The sequence below is a fragment of the Lactuca virosa genome, chromosome 2, assembly GCF_052849685.1.
Source record: "Lactuca virosa cultivar CGN04683 chromosome 2, Lactuca_virosa_CGN04683_v6, whole genome shotgun sequence".
In the NCBI taxonomy this organism is placed as follows: domain Eukaryota; kingdom Viridiplantae; phylum Streptophyta; class Magnoliopsida; order Asterales; family Asteraceae; genus Lactuca; species Lactuca virosa.
Window position 1 is genome coordinate 147,767,483 of NC_136427.1, and position 8,177 is coordinate 147,775,659.

Below are 8,177 nucleotides of genomic sequence, written 5' to 3' on the forward strand. Positions count from 1 at the left end.
TTGAAAGGTAGGTGAATGACGATTCACCAATTTCCACCATGAAAAACGAAATATTATTAGGTTTTAATTGGTTTTTTAGAAACTCCTAGATTCTTTTGAGATTCATTGAACTTTTCAATGACATGTTTCAATCTCGAGTGTGCCCTTCAGGTTTTGTGACTGGGATGCCGAGGATCACAAAACAAGGTGTGAAGTAACCATGCAAATTACTTGGTACCCTTAATGTTTTTCACTCAATCGATGTGCCGGTTAACCACACGCACTCCACCGACCTATGAAAAACCTTAAGTCACCCTTTGCCTACCTTGTTAAGTCCAACCTACCTTGTTAAGTCCAAGTTAGTGTGCCGGTTAACCACACACGCTCCACTAACGACTTAATCAAAGTGCAAAGTGTAATTTCATGGGTTAGCACATTTTTCACATTTTCCTAAAGTAACTAAGATTGAGAATTTATGAAAACATTTAGTTACTTTATAATAATTATTATATTTTTAATGAGAATTTTTAAGTCATTGTCCTACCCGTTCGACTAACGACCCTCCACCAGTCAAGGAAGCGGTGGGTGAGAGTGGACACCCATTAAGCTGCCATTTTATAGACAACAACCTTATACCCCCTTACAGACCAGCTTCGTGAATGAGGCCTACTAAAGGTAAAACGACTTGACCTTATATATATATATATATATATATATATATATATATATATATATATATATATATATATATATATATATATACTACTTTATAAAGAGTATATAATCGGAAGACAAAAGGTTTTAAGACCAAAGTCTTAAAACAAGGAGAAAACATATCACCCTTTGGATAAAAAAAAATAAAGGGCTGTGATAGTGATCCATGTGAATAACATTTAGCCAATCAAATTAAAATAAACATTCAACGTAAAAAAAACTGAATAAATACTGTCATACACCTTATGTATTTGTCCAAATACCCTCAATTTGAAATCACTCTCTACTCACTCCACTCTCCTGTCAACCACTCTACCCGAAATCTGCTACCATAAGCCGCCGCCTGCTGCTCTCATTCACTTAAAACTATTCACCTTCCTCTGCCATAGATACGTTTTCATAACTCCATTAGTCATCGTAAACAACCTTACTACCATGGAGGTCGATGCCATCCTCCCCTTTACATACGGCCAAACTTTTCGTCATCTACCTTACCGCCATCAAACACCCACACAACCAATGTGGTTTCTCACGTCATTCTCCCTCTCTCTTTCCTCTTCCTTCAGAAACTCCATCCTCACTACCACCGCAATCGACTTCTTATCTTTCCTAAAAACCCTATATGTATTTCCGACAGCATCGAGATCTATCTTTCTATCCTTCTATATTATCGTGTGTTTAACTGTGTGTGGGTGCGTTTGTTGATTTGTATCTGTTTAAAAACCTTGTAAATTATTTTATTCTTGATTTATTTTTTTCATTTGTTGCAGATTTTGATGTTTCTTCTTTTTGAATATTAAATAGCCTCGAGTATGCTCATTGTTGGAACTTTGCTCTACAAGATTACAATGTGGGACTTATCCCACATTGGTGGAAGAGAAAACTTTATCCCACTTTATAAGGCTTGTCTCACTCATTTATACAAATGGATCAAGTAATGGGTTGAGCAAATTGGGTTTGGGTTGTGGTGTTGGACTAGTCAAATTGGGCTAGTAGTAGGCTTGGATTATAGAATATTAATGGTCAAAGATAGGGCCTTGGGCCTTGGGGCTCTTGGGCTTTTCTTGACTAAATAATATTTTTTATATATATAATCCGAATTTAGTTAGTCATTAATTAATTTTATTTATTAATTATAAAATAAATTCTGTTAGATAAAAGATTAACTGCAGTTAGTTTTTTAGCAGTTAATTTCGGTTGGTAGTTTATAACCACCATTGCAAGCCTATAAATGGAGGATTTCTGACAGAATTTAAAAGGCTAATAAACTACAAACACTTTCTCTGAAAATCATTCTTGATGTCAAAGGGATCATGGTGAATTTCGACAGATTCAAGATCTGTTCTTGAATTGGTTGTTGTATCCTCAAGACAAATCCATTCCAGGGAAATTTTTGTCTTAGGACACTGCAAAAGCAGGCCTCAATCTGTATAATTTCGAGATTTAATTTCCTGTGTAATAAACATTCAAGTATGTTTTCTGTAATCTTATTCTTGTATAATATATATATATATATTTGAATTTCGTTTGTTTCATTTAAATTACTTTGTTGATTGTATACTTCTGTAATAACAATCTAAGACAGAAATCAAAGAGTGAAGAATGGATCAAAACTCCATCATCAAAACACATGTGGAAAAGCCTGAGAAATTCAAAGTCTCAGATTTTCGGAGATGGCAACAGAAGATGTTGTTTTATCTAACAACTCTTCATGTTTCCAATGTTCTCACTGATGATTCTCCCTCTCCTCCCACTGGGGTAACTACTGCAGAAGGAGTAACACCACCCACTGCAGCCCAATTGGCAGAACACCAAAGGGCAGTGGAAACTTGGAACACAAATGAATATAATTGCAGAAATTATATTCTAAATGCCTTGGATGATTCCCTCTATGATATCTACTCTACCATCACAACTGCAAGAGAGATATGGGAATCACTGGAAAAGAAATACAAAACAGAAGTGGCATGTTCCAAGAAATTCGTGATTGGAAAGTTCATGAATTTCAAGATGGTGGATACCAAATCTGTCCTCAAACAAGTGGAGGAAATTCAAGTCATTGCACATGATCTTGAAGTTGAAGGTATGGGTATAAACTCTAACTTTCTTGTTGGTTCAATCATTGAAAAACTTCCTCCTTCTTGGAAGAATTTCAAATTATATCTTAAGCACTTAACTGATGACATGAGTTTTGAGCAACTTGTGTTGAGAATTCGTGTGGAAGAAGATAACAGATTGAATGAGAAGGCAGATGCAAATTCATTGGAGCCAAGTGCAAACTTTGTTGGAGAATCATGTACTTCAAGGACAAAGCACAACAACAAGAAAAGGAAGCAAGGCTCCAAAAACTCTTCCAAAGATGGCAAAAATCATGGCCCTAATAAGAAGAATTTCAAGAAGAATTCTGGTCCATGCTATGTTTGTGGAAAAATTGGACACAAGGCCAAAGATTGCAGATTCAGGAGGGGTCAAGGAGGAAACAATGGAGGAAATAATGGAGGGAACAATGGAGGGAACAATGGAAACAATGGTGGTAATTCTGGTGGAGGAAATTCTGGTCAAGCCAACATGGTTGAATCACCAAATCAGTTTGTTGCTGTGATTCAAACCAACATGGTTAGCAATTGTGTGGATTGGTGGATTGATACTAGAGCCACAAGGCACATTTGCAACTCCCGAACTATGTTTTCTACATACTAGAAAGTCTCGGATTCTGAACCAATGTTTATGGGGAATGGCTCTACTACAAAAGTTGAAGGAAAGGGAAAAGTGAAGCTGCAACTGACTTCTAAAAAAGAACTCATTTTAAGTGATGTTTTGCATGTTCCTGAAATTACTAAGAATTTGATTTCTGGTCCTATTCTTAGTAACAAAGGTTTCAAACTTGTATTTGAGTCTGATAAGTTTGTTCTCACCAAGGGTGGGGTGTATGTTGGAAAGGGATACCTTAGTGAGGGTCTCTTCAAAGTCAATGTCTTACCTTTGTACTATGGTGTTGAAACACCAAACAATGATGTAACCAATGTTAATGCTAATGCAATAATGGGCACTACTAGCCCCTCTTCTATGTATATGCATGATCCTTCAATTTTGTGGCATTCTCGTTTGGGACATGTCAATTTTCGTTCTATTCAAAGAATGGCAAAACTTGGCATGTTACCAAAATGTTCATTAGATAAAAACATAAAATGTGAGGTTTGTGTAGAATCCAAATTCTCACAACATCCTCATAAATCAGTTGAAAAATCTAATGAAATACTTGGCTTAATCCACTCTGATTTATGTGATTTTAGAGCAACACCTACAAGAGGAGGAAAGAATTATTATATATCTTTTATTGATGATTACAGCAAGTATTGTTATATTTATTTGTTAAATACCAAAGATGAAGCCTTGAATTATTTTAAGAATTACAAGGCTGAAGTTGAAAATCAACTTGACAAAAAGATCAAAATTCTAAGGTCTGATCGAGGAGGAGAATATGAATCCAAAGACTTTGCTGAATTTTGTTCTTTAAATGGTATTATACATCAAACAACTGCTCCATATACTCCTCAACAAAATGGAGTGGCAGAAAGAAAGAATAGAACATTGAAAAACATGATTAATTCAATGTTAATTACTTCTGGAGCACCACATAATCTGTGGGGAGAAGCATGTCTTGCAGAAAACTCAATACTTAATAGAATTCCTCATAAAAGGAGTGATAAATCACCCTATCATCTGTGGAAAGGGAGGTTACCCTCTTATAAAAGGATGAAAGTGTGGGGTTGCCTTGCTAAGGTACAAGTACCTCTTCCTAAGAGGACTAAACTTGGACCAAAAACCATAGATTGCATCTATCTTGGCCCTGCCATGAATAGTGCAGCCTATAGGTTTCTTGTGTTTAAATCACATGTTGATGATATCCATAACCAAACCATCATGGAATCAGCATAGGCTGAACTCTTTGAAAATGTTTTTCCTTTTAAGGATAAAGGGAAAGAGGTTACCTGCTCTAGGAAAAGACCTCTAGATGATGGACTAAATGATACCATTCCAGACAAAAGTTTACAATCAAATGAAGAAAGTTCTTCTAAGGTTCAAGAAGAGAACCTAGAACCCAGAAGAAGCAAACGGGGCAAAATAGCCAAAGATTTTGGACCTGATTACATGACCTATGTAGTGAATAAGGAACCACAAACCTACAAGGGTGCTATGGATTCGTCTGAAGCTCCCTTTTGGAAAGAGGCAATCAAAAGTGAGATCGATTCCATTGTGCAAAATAACACTTGGAAATTGGTAGATATGCCACCTGGGCAAAAACCAATTGGGCACAAATGGATATTCAAGAAGAAGTTTAGACCTGATGGTACCATTGAGAAGTACAAAGCTCGTTTAGTAGCTTAAGGGTATCATCAAAAAGAGGGTCAAGACTTCTTTGACACCTATTCACCTGTTACAAGAATTACATCAATTCGCACATTAGTAGCAATTGCAGCCATTCACAATTTGGAAATACACCAAATGGATGTGAAAACTGCCTTCTTGTATGGTGAACTAGATGAAGAGATATATATGAACCAACCCGAAGGGTTTGTGGTTAAGGGTCAAGAAAGCAAAGTTTGTAAGTTAGTTAGATCACTTTATGGACTAAAACAGGCTCCAAAGCAATGGCATGAGAAGTTTGACAACACATTACTCTCTAATGGATTTAAAATTAATGAATGTGATAAATGTGTCTATGTCAAACAATACAAGAATGCTTGTGTCATCATATGCTTGTATGTGGATGATATGCTTATAATGGGTACTAATTTGGATGTGATTAATCAAACCAAGAAAATGCTACACTCCTCCTTTTCCATGAAAGACTTGGGAGTAGTAGATGTGATCCTTGGTGTAAGAGTTCAAAGAAGATCAGATGGTTATACTCTTACTCAGTCCCATTATATTGAAAGTGTACTTAAGAAGTTTGGACACTATGATGACAAGCCGGTAGTCACCCCTTTTGATCCTTCTAGTCATATTAAGAAGAATAAAGGTGATAGTGTAGCTCAGTTAGAATATACTCAAGTTCTTGGTAGCTTAATGTATATTATGAATTGTACTAGACCGGACTTGGCTTATAGTGTAAGTAGATTGAGTCGTTACTCCCACAATCCTGGGAAAGATCATTGGTATGCATTAGTAAGAGTGCTTAGATATTTAAAGCATACAATGAATTATGGGTTGCATTAGACGAAATATCCTCCTGTTCTTGAAGGGTATTGTGATGCAAATTGGATTTCCAATACTTCTGAGGCAAAATCCACAAGTGGATATGTGTTCACTCTTGGTGGAGCTGCTATCTCTTGGAAATCATCTAAGCAAACTGTGAATACTCGTTCTACAATGGAAGCAGAGTTTGTTGCTTTAGACAAAGCTGCTGAAGAAGCTGAATGGCTTAAAAGCTTCCTAGAAGGTATTCCTCTGTGGCCTCAACCTGTTACTGCCATTGCCATACATTGTGATAGTATGGCTGCTCTTACTAGAGCACAAAGTCATATCTACAATGGCAAGCCGAGACACATTAGGCGCAGACATATTACAATAAGAGACTTGCTGAAGAATGGAATCATTTCCATTAGCTACATAAAGTCAAAGGAAAATATAGCTGATCCCTTGACAAAAGGCCTTAGTAGAGAGCAAGTTCTCTTCACATCGAGGGGAATGGGCTTAAAGCCAACACAATGAGTCACCACCTGGCGGAAACCTAACCTAGCAACATTGGAGATCCCATGGTCTAGGTTCAATAGGACAACTAGTTGGGGAAGACTCAAAGAACCACCAACACAAAGGTATGCTCACTCCTATGATATTATTTTGTGTTTTTCGTTGATGATATAGGGATGAATTCTTTATTCTTAATAATGCTGATAGCTTTTAGAGTGGAATAGTACGGATTATTCTAGATTAGCATTACCTATGTGAGATGGATGTGAGGTCGCATCTTTGGGAGCTGATATGGCTAAGCTCTCTAAAAGTCTCATGAAGAAAGGATTGTTCACGACCGAAAAGAACACAACGGTAAGAAATGAACCATGCTTAGATATGATATGTGTGATACTTCTTGTTTTGATTCTACTATAAAAAGTGGTTAGTTCAAGACTCTAGTTCACTACCCACAAAGTAGATCCAAGTAGTACTCACTATGAAAGGTTCAAGTTTTCCAACACCTATTCAGATGCATGTCATATCTTACTTCCCTTATTTGAATATCAAAGTTCACTTATTTTCTATTCAAATGTGGGGTATTCTTGGAGTTTGAATAGAAAATGTGGGGTATTGTTGGAACTTTGCTCTACAAGATTACAATGTGGGACTTATCCTACATTGGTGGAAGAGAAAACTTTATCCCACGTTATAAGGCTTGTCTCACTCATTTATACAAATGGATCAAGTAATGGGTTGAGCAAATTGGGTTTGGGTTGTGGTGTTGGACTAGTCAAATTGGGCTAGTAGTAGGCTTGGATTATAAAATATTAATGGTCAAAGATAGGGCCTTGGGCCTTGGGGCTCTTGGGCTATTCTTGACTAAATAATATTTTTTATATATATAATCCGAATTTAGTTAGTCATTAATTAATTTTATTTATTAATTATAAAATAAATTCTATTAGATAAAAGATTAACTGCAGTTAGTTTTTTAGCAGTTAATTTCGGTTGGTAGTTTATAACCACCATTGCAAGCCTATAAAAGGAGGATTTCTGACAGAATTTAAAAGGCTAATAAACTACAAACACTTTCTCTAAAAATCATTCTTGATGTCAAAGGGATCATGGTGAATTTCGACAGATTCAAGATCTGTTCTTGAATTGGTTGTTGTATCCTCAAGACAGATCCATTCCAGGGAAATTTCTGTCTTAGGACACTGCAAAAGCAGGCCTCAATCTGTATAATTTCGAGATTTAATTTCCTGTGTAATCAACATTCAAGTATGTTTTCTGTAATCTTATTCTTGTATAATATATATATTTGAATTTCGTTTGTTTCATTTAAATTACTTTGTTGATTGTATACTTCTGTAATAACACTCATGTTGCTTCCGATTCTATAAAGTTCTTTGAAGCGTTAAGTTTCAGAAGGCTATAATGGCACCCATCAAAAGTTTTTGTAGAAAATGAGTTTCTTCTACTTGGAAGAAAAAGGAAAAAGGAGATAGATGGTAGTTACGATTGATGCTTTTCTGGCAAACGTGCTTGTGTTTATGCTTTTCTGATAGATTTACAAACGAGATGCTTGATTTTTTTTTCTTTTTTATTTTTTAACCTTACATGTCCACACACAATCGTATACTCACTAAATAATTTTTCTACCAATTGAAACTCAATACATTTAATTTAATTTAGCATACATGGTAGGCAAATATAGAATAACATAATAAAGTTATAAAAATTATCTCTGAACAAATAATGCTTTTATTTGAAAAATTATTCGTCCGTAGAAAAACATTGTTTCTTTG